Genomic DNA, 13,188 nt, shown 5'->3' on the forward strand with positions numbered 1-13,188 from the left:
TGGAAGAGGAAAAGGCAGAGGGAGGAACAGAGAAGGAGAGGATGAGAAGAGGAGGTGGGGGAAGATGAAGGGAAAGAGAGAGGGATGGAAAGAGGTGATTCCAAACTCTGCACCCATTGGCTTTTCTTTTTTTTTCTTTCTTTCTTAAACGAGGGACCGGAGGCGAGAGAGCTGCAGCGAGGCGCTACTCAGAATACTGGATGCTCCTTCCTCCCCTCCGCTCTCCCCATTCTCTCTCTCTCTCTCTCTCTCTTTCAATCCCTCCCACATTCTCAAGGAATCAATAGTCACAAATTAATCATTCTGCCCAAAGCAGAGAGAGAGAGAGAGAGAGAGAGAAAGAGAGAGGGATGGTTTACATAAAGATAGCGGCGCAGCAGCAGCAGTTTGCATAATCACACCTTCAGAGCTTTGAGCCTGATTAGATGTTATTCTTTGTTGTTTCACTTGTTTGGAGGATGAGTAATCATTGTTGTCATGGCGATTGTTGTGGCGCCCCCGTTAGATGCTCTCTGTGTCATTTCAGGGAGGAAATATCTCTCGCCTGCTCCGGAAATCCACCAGCCGCAGAATTAAGAATTCACAGTTTTTTCCAGATTAAAAAAAAAAACGTGTCTTCGGTTGAACTAGTTCACAAAATCTTAGGTCGCGTCGCATTTTATCTTATTATTATTTTACACATTATCTATTTTATGTTTTACCTCTTCATCTTACTTTTAAATTTTTTTTCAGATTTTATTCTTTTGATTTATTTTACCTCTTTTATTCTGCTCTTTTTTAATCTCTTATTTTTTCTGGCTCTTAGAAGAGCTTATTTAAAAATCTTAAAATAATTAATATCACAACGCTGTATTGATTCATTTTGCTAACAGCTCTCTGGAGCAAAACAATTTTAGGTTTTCTGATAATTACACGAAAAAAAAGAAGAGTAAGTCTACCTTGTGTACTAAGAACTACATTTTTTATTTTTAAATTATACCTGATTTTCTCAGTTGACTTTTTTAGAGCATGAAAGCATAATTTGACCTTTTCATGATAAACACGTCCTCACTTTCTTGTGCTGCTTCATAATCGAGAGTATAGATGTGAATAAAGATGGACGACGCATTGTATAAAAATTAAGCTAAAATACGTGGAGCTGCCATTTTTTGCAAACTTTAATTAATATCATCAAAGTTATAAAAATACTGGAGAAAAAACAACTGAACAAACACCAGAGGGATAAGAACTACTTACAAAGATAGAAACCATCTTGAAGAAAAACTGTTTTCACGTGTGCTTTGAATTTTTTTGATTGTCTCATCCACTAACATGGAGTAGGTTTATGACCTATACCGCACCATGCCAGCAGGGGGTGATCAAGAAGATTTGGTTTCACTTTTAAAGGAGCTATCATGTCGTCCATCTTTACGCGCAGTCTATGTTCGAGCGTGCGACAAGAAAACTGACGTCAGCTTACATTAGCTTAGCATAGTGCAAATACTGTAAACAAGAGTGGGCCACGACGTCAGGCCCTGAAACATTCCGACGCACAACCGCTAATGAAACAACTGAAACAAATGAGATATAACGTCTTCATGGAATTGAAAGAAGCTTCAGGGCTCGGGTCACACACGTGCAGATGTGAGAGCGAGGAGGCGAATAAAACATTTGATCCTGTGGCGCAACAAATCTGCAGCACGGCTTCGCATGTTGTTCGACTCTGGTGAACTTTGACCTGTGATATTCTGCAGGTTGTAGATCCCTGACGTTTATCCCATGATCCAAAACTCTGCAAAGAAACGGAACAAGTTCTGTTGCTTCAAGGCTCAGGGAAAAATGTGGGATCCTCGAAAAAGCTGTTTGTATTCATCGATCATCCATTTTAAAAAAAACTTCCACATCCAGAGCAGGTCCTTTCCAGCCGCACACATCGTCATCATCCTCTCACCAGCTCGGCTTTCCACGACGAGCTGGATCAACGTGTGTGTTTTGTTTATGTGCATTTTTTTGCTGACTCTCAGCAGCCATTTCAAGGCTGATTATTCTATTGATTATTCAATCAATCTTTTAGTCTATAAAATGTCAAAAGTAATGACAAACGCCGGTCACATGCTAGAGAAGCCCCTCGGTGATGTCTTGCTTACTTATTTTCACCAGCACATTAAAGGAACAACACTTCAAACATCTTTTAAAGTATTTATACTGCAAATGTCTAAAGGTCATTTATTTTACATCTGCTTTGTTTGAGCGACACTTTCTGACTTTTCAGTCCAAATCTAAATATCAGGTGTGAGATGTGCCTCGGACAAAAGTTTTGTCCGGCGAATGGAGGCAGGGCGGGAAAACAACCCAAAACTCATCTGTTATCAAAAAGACAAATATCTCACATACTTACACCAAGTATTAAAACTTCATATCGTGAGGTTCTGGTCAAACTTTCATGGAGCCGTGATATAATTCATTTAAAGCAACACGACGTAAACACACACACACACACACTTTCTCCACAGCTCGATTTACCACACACACACTAACACACACTTCCTCAGGCTGCACACACACGACAGTGACACCAACCCAAAACTACAAGTACCTCTCTTTTTCATTCTGCCTCAGGACAATTTTCAGTTTCATTATAAGTACAGGAGAAATATGGGGGGTGGGGGTAAGACAACGCTCAGGTGTGTGAGGAAAGCGACAGAGGAGCGGAGGAAGGAAACAGATGGAGAGAGAAACAGAGGAGAAGGTGTGATGAAGAGGGAATGGTGGAGAAGGAGGGAGAGGAGAGAGAGCAAGAGGAAGACAGGGACGGGTAGACATGTGCCAAACAACATCTGTGAAGGAGGGAGGGAGAGGAGACATGGCTGTGGATGTGTGCGGGGAGGAAGCTTTCCAAACAACATCTGCAATCAGAGCAACATCTGTAACGAGAGGGAGGAGAGGAGAGGAGAGGAGAGGAAGAGAGGATCTTAAAGTGAGAGTGTGCTGAGGTGACGCCGCTGTGAGTGATTCTTAGTCAGAGCTGATGCTGTCGACACAGCGAGCCGGTTCAAAAACCCTGACACTGGAAGCTTGATTCATGTTTTATGAGAACAGAAACATCAGCTGGTACTGACCAACACTTTCATCTTGTTTACTCCTGCGCTATAGTCTGGGGGGGAAAATGGGCTTTTTGGGGAACATCATCCATCACCAGCTCGGCGCACTGGTTTAAGTGTTTGTCCCATCGATCACCATCAATGAGGTGGGTGTGAGCTGCCATCGGACACCAGGACTGTGATGCAGGGCGCATGGACGTGTTCACATCATTGTCTCCTCACAGTGACAAAACCTTTCTATCAGAACAAGAGTTTGAACCTGAGAAAAAAAACAATTATCCAGAAAAGACGGCAAAACATCCCAGATATGAATGTTGTCACGTTGCAGCGAAGACTTAAGAGAGAGAGAGAGAGAGAGAGAGAGAGAGAGAGAGAGAGAGAGAGAAGTGCATTGATGCCACTTGCAAGTACAAACACAACTGCAGCTGATTCTGTAGGTGTGACTGTCTGCATGGACGGTAAACACTTTATGATAGGAAGTGGATGTTTCGGTTGTTGAGGGTTAAAGGTCGAGGATTCCGCACCAAAATTTGAATGATTAATTAACTGATTGATTGATTGTGGAAGCGAGCATACGACAAATTACGCTGCAAATACGGCTGGAAACTGCTGTGACGCAGCGATGCAGTCGAGCAAAACACTGAGTTAGAGATTTTAGGCTCAAGTGTCAAAGGTTGTTGGGTTCATTGTGAAACTGTGGTCGGGCCGCCACAGTCCACGTTATTTAAATTACTAAAATATTCCATGCTACACATTTTTAAGTCAATTGTTTGCACTCATAGTACATTTCCTCAACCTGTTTGTGATCACCAGCGGTTTGATTTTGATTCAATGATTTATTTTTCGAGAGAAATCATGTGTTCAATTGTCTACGTGACGAGATTGTGCACATGACTTGGCGTGTGTATGATTTCCTGGTTCCCTCTGACCTGTTAATGGAGAGTTTATAGGCCACTCCACCACCACTGCTGGTTGCTAGGGACCTATATGAGCTTTTGCACAGTCGTTGCTATGCAGAGAGAGCGCGAGAGGGAGCGAGAGAGAGAGAGAGAGAGCCAGAGGCCCATGCAGTGGATGAGTCATAGCAGCCCCCCCCCCCCACCCAACCTCCCTCCCCTCACACTCATATCCCCTGCTTTCCTTCCACTGACTCAATGGGACCTCACACACACACACACACACACACACACACACACACACACATACACACACACACACACACACACACACACACAGAGCTCCTGGTAGTTTCTCTCCAGTCGTCTCAGTAGAAGCCGAACCTGTTAACATGTCTTCCCTGTGGATCACAGTTAATGGCTGATATTCATCTGCACACACACACACACACACACACGTATGTGCACGTATACAACCAGGGTGGTGGATATAAACAAATGCACAACTGCACGCACACACTCTTCATCTACATACATCATCAGTGCACACACACACACACACACACAAACACACACACACCTCCCCTCACCCCGCTCTGCCCTGAACCACCACAGCTGAGGTGTTATTTGAGGGAAGCACTTAACCTCGTGGCTGCTGATTGAAGGTCTGTGGTCGAACTCCGCAGCTCTGAGGTGTGAACGCATGAAGCTGAATGAACAGACTCGTAATCGCTCGGTCGGGTTCGTGTGTTCGTGAATTTAGACGAGGGTTTGTGCTCAATTTAAATTAGCGTGGATGACCAGAGGAGAAACGCAAAAAGTGAAGCTAATGTGATTCATGTAGGGAAAATAAACAAAGAGTTTAGTGATGGTGTTGTTCTGACATTTGGTTCATTAAAACGCAACTGTCATCCTTTTTGATTTGTTGCTTCTCCTCTCTGTGTTAGTTGGAAGCATGAAGCTGCGTTTTTTTCTGCTGCTTCTGACGAAAAAAACAATTTGAGAGCCGCAGATTTAAATTGTGGAGCATCGTCTCCAAACGACAGAGCGCAGGTCTCTGTTCAGGCTCAACAGCCTCTCTCGCCATGTTAATAAAAGTAAAAGAAAATTACTCTGGATCCACCCATTTGTCTGGATCAAAATTAAATTGATTCTTCCTCGGATCATGTCCCCACCCCCTCCACAAAATGTTGTGGGAATTATTTCTGTAGGTTTTGAGTAATTCTGCTGAATGTCAGACAAGCAAATGGCAATAAAACACAAGAATTCTCAGAAAAGCGTAAACCTCCACAAAGGAGAGTCGCCTTAAATTCTGCACGAGGTGATAATTACAAATCCTCTGGGCATGAGAAGAAGTGCAACAGAGTGATGGGGATGAAATAGTTTAGAAATAGTTTATATTGTTTCCTCAGTTAGCCCTTAAACACAATTTGTAACACGATCCAAATTAATCTTATTATTGATAAAACGAGGAGACGCATTTACATCTATGACTCAAGTTCAAAATAATGAATATTCAGGATTTCATAAAACCATGAGAACAGAAAATTAACAAGCAAGAAACACACGTGAAGACGATTAACTTCCAAAAATAAATTCTCTTTGTGTCGAAAATCACAAAAAAAAATACAGATTTTATGAAAAATGTTGATAAAAGGAGGGAAACATCGTTCCAGGGCCTTCAAGATTCATGTTGACTCTAGAATACATAACAGAAAAAGCAGATTTAAATGAGAGAGGAAGAGATGTTTGAATGTGGGGAGAAAAGGGGGGGATGCAGTAAAGATGGAGGGAAGGATGAAGTGAGAGAAAGAGTGGAGGAGAAGACCAGTGTTGCTGCTAGTATCTTGGTTATTTATAGTTTAAATGTCCTGACTCTTTTTGCCTGAATTCATTGTCTGTCTCTCTCCTCCTCTCCCCCTCTAGCCTCTCTCCCTCTCTAACTCTCCTCCCCTCTCCTCTGTATCTCCCCCACACCCAGCAAACCCCCCCCCCCCCCACCGTCTCCATTCTTTCGTCTCCCATCTGACTGCACCTCTGCCCTCTCTCCCTCCTCTCCATCTCCGTCGCTCTTTATATCCCCTCCCTCCTCTTCCCCTTCATCTCTCTGCTCTTCCATTAGATATTGGGTCAGTGCTCCCTGCTCAACTGCCCCCTCCTCACCCCTCTCCACCCTCACCCCCCCCCCCTCACTGATGCTGCTCACTGGTGTGGGTGCAGCTTCTTTAGTAACGTTACGCAACGGCCATGGCAGACACACTGGGGGGCACGGGAGGGTGTTGGGGTGAGGAAACAGAGAGAGAGAGAGAGCGAGGATGGGATGGATGGAGAGGAAAGACAGAGGATGAGCGACATTAAGGCAGAGTGTAAGAGAGAGAGAGAGAGAGAGCTTGCTATTCATTGCTCATTGACCCACTCTCTTCTCTGGTATCACATCAGTCAAATCTCAACCTTCGTGACCTAATGGCTGATTCTGACCCATTTTACACTTTCACTGGAGCGTGACCGTGTTTTAACGTGATGTTGAACGTGACACGTTATGACCACGAACAGCTTCTCACTCGGATTAATGCACAACTTCAACATCAGAGGTAACATCTCCAATTACATGTCTGCGGTGTGTGACACTACGTTTAACTCGTACAGAATATTATAAAGCATTTTCATGTTTCTTTCAACATTTTCCACATTTGAAAAAAAATCTACATTTGATGATTCTGTGCTCAGAGATGATTATGCAAGGTGGCACCATAAAACACTGTGCAATATATATATATATATATATATATATATATATATATATATATATATTAGTTCATGATATGATATCTTTATATATATTTGTATAGCACTTCTCAGATCAAGAAGAGGATCACGAAACATGTAAAAAAAAACACAATATTAAAATGAAATAATAATGTAAAAGAAATACAGTCCTAAAAGAATAAATAAAAGAATAAGAATTGCTTGTTATTTATTTTAAATTTTTCATTATCACGTCATGTGACTCCTATGGCCTTTTTAACCTTTTTTCAATTATATTTTATTGAAAAACTATTTTATACTTTTCCTAATTCATATATTATACCATTTGTACATATTTAAGTATTTTCATTGTAGGCATATCGCAGAAGTTTTATATCAACTAACTGTTGAAGATTGAATTGTACAGGCTTTGTTTTTAACCAAACTCTCACACACAAACTTATAATTGTAAAATAATTTGCTGCAGGACAATGAATCAGTGATTGTAGCACATGCACGCCTTGTGTGCACGTGTCTTATGTATAAATGTGTATTGGGAACAGCGCAGGGTCAAACAATTAAACAAACAACCACAGTGTCCCCCTTTCAGAGAAATCCCTCAGTGATCTATCCTAGTTTTTTTTTTTTTTTTTTCACTGAAATTTTCTGCAATGTTACTCTGATAAACTCCTCTGAGAGAGAGAGAGAGAGAGAGAGAGGGAGAGGGAGAGAGAGACCGAGTTAATGTTGGTGAATGAAGAGAATAAAGGAGAGCGACAGAGGAGATGTGGGAGACGGAGTGAGCTGATATCGTCCCAGTAAAACTCATTGATAAATGAGGCGACAGATGTTTGGTTCTGTGTAAAATGACACCAGGCTGTTAGAGAGAATGTGGAACAGCTACCTGCCCTCGTTCTGCACATCTCCCAGAACCCCCTCTGCTACAACACGCCGAGCGACACAGCCTCGGTCTGCCGTGAGCTCCGATTATGATTTATGTCATTTTTCTTCTTTTGAGTTTTCAATTATAGATTGAAGTCGAGTCAATTCTTCAGCTTTGACGTCTTCAGCACGGTCACCTAACATCTTCTCAGAGTAATTCAAACTTGAGACGTCATGTTTCCGAACTGCAGAATTCCATCAAATGAAACACTTCGGACGTGTTTTGCATCATTTATACGCACACACATGAAAACTTTATAATCTCCACTGGAATTTAAAACAAAATCCGTTTGTGGACCCACGGACCTGCTCATTCTATACGTTCGAGAATCCAAAGAGAAAACAACTGAATAATAATATCGAAATATATATATATATTCTGATATTTCCGAGAAGTCCTCCTGTCGTGGGGGATCAGGGCCGGTGGTGGAAGAACACGGTGCAGGACTTTGCTGGAGATGTTTCATACATTCCTCTGAATGAATTCTGTCTGTGGCATCACCTCAGGATGAAATTCACTTCGCTCAGTCGTTTCACCTCCGAGGGGAATGTGAGCAGAGATGAACTGATTCGGACAGAAAGTGTGAACACCTGGTTGTGGGACGCTCCTGTCCTGCCAAATTACAATTAACCAGCCATTAGCATCTTTCTGTTTCGTGCCTCATGACAACGCACCGCTCCGTTTCTCTGTCTCACACAAACACACAACCGAGGACAGGATGGAGGCGTCTTTCAGCGGCAAACCACAGTTTTCATTCAGTCAACTCCAACTGATGTATGTGTGTGTGTGTGCACATGTGCACGCCTGCTGATAGGAAAACTAATTGCTTACTCTAAATTGGTGAGAGCAAATAAGCTGAGAATCTAATTCTGCATTTATTACAATTATCATTAATAGGTCTCTCCATCGTCGAATGTGTTCGGAAATTGTGAGGAAATGAATTGGGCTGCTGGGGTTCGCAGATTAAAATGAAATACAGCTCGCAAAGAGGTCCAATAATTAAGTGAGCGCTGTTGTGTCTTTTCTTAAAGTACAACACATCCTCTACGTCAGGTTTCATCCAGAAACACATGAACGTGTCAAACTTATGTGGGACTTTGTGTTGGGAGACTTGTTTGGACTTTTGATTTCTCTTTATCACATTTTGTGTTTCTAGCAGAACGAAAAGCAGCTACGATGCGTAGAATATAATTTAAACAGCAAACGAAAAAAGTCCAAACTCAAAAACGTACAAGAAAACAAAGGGAAACAGATGTTAACAGAGGAGCTGAACAGAGCAGAGAGAGGAGATGATAACTGAACTCAGGTGTGCCACAGCAGTGCAGGTGCAGACAATCATGAAGGAGGGAAACCAGACGAAGACGGGAATTCAAATAAGAGAAGAAAGAAGCTTCAAAGTAAAACTTTAATCATCTGTGCAAACAAATATAAGAATCCAATCATTCAAATGCGCAAAGTCGAAAAACACAAGGAGAAATAAGTCTGAGAAGAAGAATCCACAACAAAAACACATCAGAAGGAGCAACACTTGTGAGAAAACCTCCTCCTGGGTAAATTAACATGATAGAAGAGAAGAAAGAGAGGAAGGAGACTGTGCATCACATCTTGTGCTCGACTGAACGGAGCCGGTGGACGTCTTCAGTCACACGTCACACACCTTTTAGGTCTCTGATGTTCTTCCCTTTGCAGCTGAGGGATTAGTTTAATGGCGTTTTAGCAAACCGATCCACGATTAGCATAAAGAAATAAAGACACAGCGGCAAATATTTGCATAACACACAGCACTGGTTCACAGGAGGGCGTTTGTGCTTTACATTATCTACACACACACAACTACACAAAGAGAGACTTTCTGCAGCATCTCAGTGAGTGGGTCAGGATGTTAATACTTCATAAAGCCTGCTAATGTTTCGTCACGCTAACAGCCATAAGTTCAGTCGACACGCTGGCTTCTGATTGGTTTGTGACGGGGGTGGGGTCACCGGTGTCGCTCCTTATTTGTATAAATCACATGCGGAGGGTCAGCGCGGCTCCCCTCGCTGTGAGGATAAGTGGATGATGGAGCCGTCCTGACCCCTGAGGTGCAGGTCGGTCTCGGAATAATAGTATGTGTTCCATGTTTAAGCATGATGTATAATTTAATAAGGCCAATTTGGAAGAGTGACACGTCATTATTACAACAGTGGAGAGAGGATGGGGCAGCGGAGGGAGGGAGGGAGGGAGGGAGGGAGGTGAGAGCCGAGGAGATTCTCAGGCAGGAGTTGTGTGCAGTAACATACGCTTGTTTGTTTCTGTGGGAAAAGCTTAAGGCTGAATGGTAAATGATGGAAATATTTCAACATCTGTAAATGATAATTGATCATTTTCATAACATTCAGATTCATTCACAGAAAGTTTGTGATTTTTTTAGGCAACGTCCACATTTGTTTCAGTATGAAAACTCATCATCCTCACATCATGTCAGGTCCACACCACTCCGGAGTCTTCAACCGTGAAGTTTGAAAAACGCTGCTGGACCAGTTTTGGTGTGAGAAGTCCTTTGTTTGAGTCTGGACGGACAGAAACAGAGACGTTTGGAGACTGTGACACAGTCAGTGGCTTCATGTCACGAGCTTCCTGTGGTCTGGAGCCGTTCCCAGCTGACACCGAGCGAGTCGTGGCTACGCTGCTGGTTTATCACAGTTTTGATTTCTTAAATTAAATCCGCGGGATGTTTTCACACCTGAAAGTCAAGTCTACGGTCTAAACCAAGGTTCACGTCTTTTCTCCGTTGCTTCCATTTGATTGGGTTAGTTTTGGTTTTGGGATTTTGTCTGACATACGTACGTCCTGTCATCATCACTTATGTTTGTACACGGACGTGCATCCTTCTCTCGTCCTTCTGTCATTATAGCGTTACTACCAGCAACATGAACATCCTGGTCATTCAAACATATCTTCAGAGGTAAAGACTGAAAACAATCCTGCGTAGGTTTTTTTCCCCCCTCTTCTATTGTTTCATGCTGTTTTAACTTCCTGCAAGTGAAAGTGAAAATCTGAACGATCAGCCACAGCAAACAAACCAAAACATGGTTCACTCTGATCCGGACGGAGACTCCCTCGTTTAGTCTGACTAAAGGTTGGTCTCTTGGTCCGAGGCTCCTCTCACACCTGTTGTTTTGGTTCAGATTAAACAGAACAATCAGATGGTTCGGACCAAACAAGGTGGATGTGACATTAACATCTAATGCTTCCCTGTCCACACGATTAAATGTGATCTTAATTTGAATCCCAGAAAGGACGAAAGAGAGAGAGAGCGGATTGGGAATTGGGAACCTGGTCCTGGGGGGTTCACATGGAGCCGACTGATGAGAGAGAGAGAAAGAGGAGCAAGCAAGAGACGGAGGGAGATGGAGGGAGGGTTGTGTGTGTGTGTGAGACAGATAGTAGAGAGAAGGACGGGGAAACGCAATTCCAGATTACATGTGCTTGTGCTGCAGCGTGGGTGGGCATGTGTTGGAGGGAGCGAGGGAGAGTGTGAAAGTGATGGAGGAGGAGGACAGTGAGGATGATTTCTAAGTGTGTGAATGGACGCGTTTGAAATAATGTGGGAGATTCACATGGAGACGGCCGCACTCAAAACAATAAATTCAAACTGATACAAACGGAGAAAAGACAAAGACGTGTTATTAAAGTTGATGGAGTCGTGGATCAACAGTGGAGCTTCTGCTTTGCACGTCTCCTAGCAACCACGGCGGACACCATCTTGAATGTTTTATAACACTGTAGCTACACGTATGTTGAGGTAGTAACAGGAGTCGCGCTAACAGGACTGTTAAAGATTAATAATCTGAGTGGGTACGTTGATTCCAGACTCTCTGTATCTTACTCGTAATGCTACATCACAAACACTTCCTCCCGTTTAAAGTGCACGGATTTATCTTATTTATATTTATTTGGTCATTCATGCTAAAACTGATGCAAAGACAAAATTTAAAAAGTGGGAAAGGAAAGTGTAGAAACCCCCTGAGAGGGCGAACTGTGCAGAGAAGTTAGTAAAAGAATAAAGCTGTGGTTCTGCTCGTGAACCTGGATAAATTGGATCGTAAATGCTGCACAACACCTTGTTTCTTGTTCTGTTATTTCTCCTGCTCACAGTGTGACAGAAGCAACTCATCTTCAGCTGTAAAAAATGTCTAAAATAATCTTAATAAGGACATCGGGCACCTGTAATAGGAAGACAAAGATTTTAAATTTGGATTCATCATTTAACTTTTAACGGCAGACTCAACCAAAACACACTTGGTCTAAGGGGTTTTCATGGCGTAAGCCGCTATGTATTTGTATATTCACCTTTATGTGCATCAGTGTTTGAACCAGAGAAGACTCTTATGAAACACTGGAAGCAGCTCAGCCCATGTTCACGTTATCGTCAGTTTAAATCCCTTCAGCAGAAGATCACACGTGTGACGATCGAGAGAAAAACGGCTGAAATATTTGCTCTTGAATCCAAAATGGTTGAAATTTAGGAGCAGAATCCGAGTGACACCTAACGCCTGACATCGTCGTTGTACATGTACATTGTCTAGATGGTATTTTTACCTCGTCTCCAGTCACTTTACAGCACAGATTTACCATTCACTGATTCACACACACACACACATTCATACAGTGCATATGCGCAGCACTTTCTCCATCACACATCAATCACACGCTGCTGGCCCAAGGGCACGTTTGCAAATAGACAGCGCAGCTCGAGCAAGATGTCCGCTATAAACCTACACAATCAATGCTGTTGCATCATCAAAAGTTGCATTAACAAGACCCGATCTCAGAGTCGAGTTCATGCACCTTCCGCTGCCTCAACACGCTGTATATCTAATGTTTGCGTTTATAATAACAGGTTGTGTCTTATGATGGCCAGGATTTGAACTGTTAGAAGTAGTCAAAGTTAACTCATATATGCAAAGTGACAACAAATGTAAGTCTCCAACTTCCCTCACAAAACTCCTTTGCGTTCACACAACATGATTCGGGTTTATTTAACTTTGTCGCGTTATTTGCACAACAAATACTGATGATAAGTAACCGAGACAAGAGGCCATGCGAAAAAGAAGCTGTTGTTCATCACAACCCCCTCCCAGAGCCGAGCTGAGATCCGACTCACAGCTCTGCACACGGTTCACGCTGAAATAATGAAATGATGAAAGCTGTTCTGCAGCTTGGCTTCCCGGTAAAATATCTTTTAATGTATCTATCAAAGTGTCCCTGATGAAAGACTCTTTTTTTCCACCAGAGTGTTTGCTGAGTTGTATGAAAGATATGTAAATAAGAGGTAAAGTAAAGTCCTGTCATCGTTTTTTTTTTTTTTATGTTTTATTATTATTTCACTGGCTTCGGTGTAAAATTGCTCTTTTTCTCTGTGACCATGATGAAAATGCAAAATATCTGAAAACTTAGCTGTGAGAGCTCTCACCATGATGAGCGACAAAGACGACCAGCAAGGCTCTTGACAATGAGGCTGTTGCTACAGTATGTGTGTGTG

The 13,188-nt window shown here is 42.5% G+C and overlaps 1 protein-coding gene across 1 annotated transcript in view; it reads left to right on the forward strand.

Moving 5' to 3' along the window:
• The window catches only part of LOC109639255 (voltage-dependent calcium channel gamma-2 subunit-like), a 43,083-nt gene that overhangs the window by 13,787 nt on the left and 16,108 nt on the right, over positions 1 to 13,188 (forward strand). The gene's annotated exons all lie outside the window — the stretch shown is intronic.

Source organism: Paralichthys olivaceus, chromosome 8, assembly GCF_024713975.1.
Source record: "Paralichthys olivaceus isolate ysfri-2021 chromosome 8, ASM2471397v2, whole genome shotgun sequence".
Classification (NCBI taxonomy): domain Eukaryota; kingdom Metazoa; phylum Chordata; class Actinopteri; order Pleuronectiformes; family Paralichthyidae; genus Paralichthys; species Paralichthys olivaceus.